The sequence below is a fragment of the Octopus bimaculoides genome, chromosome 7 (genome assembly GCF_001194135.2).
Source record: "Octopus bimaculoides isolate UCB-OBI-ISO-001 chromosome 7, ASM119413v2, whole genome shotgun sequence".
Lineage (NCBI taxonomy): Eukaryota > Metazoa > Mollusca > Cephalopoda > Octopoda > Octopodidae > Octopus > Octopus bimaculoides.
In genome coordinates, this window is record NC_068987.1 from 58,391,541 (window position 1) to 58,394,351 (window position 2,811).

Consider the following 2,811-nt stretch of genomic DNA (forward strand, 5'->3'; position numbering starts at 1 on the left):
AAAAAATAATTAAATATTTAAGTTCAAATAAAATTTTATTCCAGTTATACTATTTTTCCTATAGTTTATAATGGAAAAACATTTTGCATTTCAAAATATTCTGCTAACTGACTTTGCTTCAAATAGATAATTTTTCTAGTCAATGAATGTTTCCATTGTCTATTGCAGTGCTCATGAGTATGCAAGTTTGTTATTGTTATTTATTTATTCATTTATTATTGTCAGAAGCTAAAAAGAATATATCTTCCAACAAGAAAGTTGCATCACATATGACCTTCTCATTGGAAAGTTACGTCCCTATGCAAAGTTTCAAGTGCCTAGGTCAGAAGTGTGGCCCACAATACATACATACATACATACATACATACATACAGTCACTTTTATATATATTAAGATGTACAATTACATTTGTCTCCATATATATGTATGCATATATACATACAAACACATACCTACGCACGCATTCACACACACGTGCACACACACACACGTGCACACACACATACACACACACACAAAGCCACGCACACAGATATATATATATATATATATATATATATATAACTAATGAATGTGCTGAACTTTTTCTTTCTTAAGTCAATTATATTCAGGTTATATTTAAATGTATAGTTTTAACATCGGCTTAATAATTAATAATGCACCAAATAAATTAGCTTACCCGACCCTGTTCCCAGGGTATCTCCAGCGATATAATTCTACATAATTTTTTTATTCCTTTTTCTATTGTTAATATAGTTTAATATTCATTCCACATTATCGTAAAATGTCAGGTCTATTTAAATAAGTTTGATTAACTTTAAACTTGTCACCTTTGGGAAATCTCGAATACACGTGTAAGTGAAATCCATGTAGTTGCTGTAGCAAAAGATGACCTCGCTTTAAATAGGTTATTCGTTTTCATTCGTACAGTAAGTACGAGAATAAATAGATCGAGCTGGATAGACTTCTTACGCAATTAGATGGGGTGGAATAGAGTAATTGCACTATTTTTATTTTTATTTATATTCTTCAGATTTTTGCCTTAATATATTCCAGTATAACCTCTGATTACTTGTCTTCCAACAAAATCTCATGGGAAATTTCCAAACTGGTTATCAACAATCCCACACACAAATTTTATCTTTATTATTATAATTATTATTATTATTATTATTATTATTATTATTATTATTATTATTATTATTATTACGATAGTGCATGCTAATTTAATCAGCAAGTATTTTATCTCGATGTTTGATGACAACAAATTTCTTCACATCTCAAGAATCTTCGTTAGTATACTTGCAGAATATAGGATGGTACTTCTTTTTGCAGGTTGACAATGCGAGTTTCAATTCCAGTTTCTTTCAGCCTTTTAGATAGCATTTTGAGTGTTATCCCAAATGCACTAATTACTTCAGGAATAATTATTGTCTTGGTCTTCCACAGTCTCTTCATCTCTCTCTGGCTAGATCCTGATATTTCTCAATTTTTTCAATTTCTTTGGTATCAACTCTACTATAATAAGGAATTGTAAAATCTATGATCTTACAAATTTTTTAAAATTTTGTCTTCTATGATCATATCCGGTCTCCTTGCTTCAATAGTATGAGCAGTCTTTATGGAGAAAATTCTACAAGATCTTGTAATTCTTATTTTCTATACCAGTCTTTGGTTCGTGTTCATACCATTTTTCTGTTGTTTTGAAGCCACACACCGCAATGCGTTCTTTTGCCTACACAGTCATGTCTGCACTTATACTGCTTTTGTGCTAGTATACGAACCTTATTCAAAAGGTGATTGATACTTTTGTCTCATTTTCTGCAGATTCTACATTTGTTGCCTAAGTTTTATCGATCTTTGCATTTCTCATATTTGTTCTAAAGGTTTGTTCCTGGGTGGCTATTATTAACGTTTCTATCTTTCGTTTCAAGTTCCCACCTATCAACTAGAACCTGCAGCCTTCCATCAATCTCGATTTGTTGCATTAATTGGCCATCTAGCTCCATTTCTTTCCATTTGTTTCTTCTGTTGTTGTTCCTTTTCTCTTTGAATTCTCCTATTGTTTCGGTCACTTTTTTGGGTATCCCTGACTGCTAATAGTACTTTCTTTACTCTACGCAACGTAATTTTCTATGCCCAGTGTCGCAGTACCAACAGTGTCTTCTGCGTTATAGTAATTTTCTAGCACCTTCCTTTGTTGGTAGGTAGAATCGGTCAGTATTGCTTTTTGGCTGGAGTGCGTTGTGCATTGTGAGCAGCCTTCTAGTTCTATTCAAGTTTTGTAGCTCGGCCTTTGTCCGTTTCAGAGAGCGAGCAGAGTAATTCAGTATAGGCATAGCCCATGTATTTATGGCTTCAATGATATTCCCTCTATTTCATTTTGTTTCGAGCACCTTCCTAATTCTCCTCTTGTACACCTAAGTGACTTCCTGTCTCATTTCTCCTTCCATGATCTTATTGTCTTGCACTCCTAGATATTTGTTTCCCTCATTCTTCCACAGTAATTTAATGATGCTGTGATGCGGTAATTTTATGCCTTTAGAGTTTACCTTCCAGCATCTCTTCGTAATTAGTACTGCGTTACTGTTGTCGTTACTGTTGTTGTTGAATGAGAGAGCAGTGCATGATATGAAAGTGACACTGGAGTACAAATAGACGAAGCCCAATATAATAATAATAATAATAATAATAATAATAATAATAATAATAATAATAATAATAATAATAATAATAATGTTATTGTTATTATTATTATTGTTGTTGTTGTTGTTATAATTATTATTATTATTATTATTATTTTATGTTTGA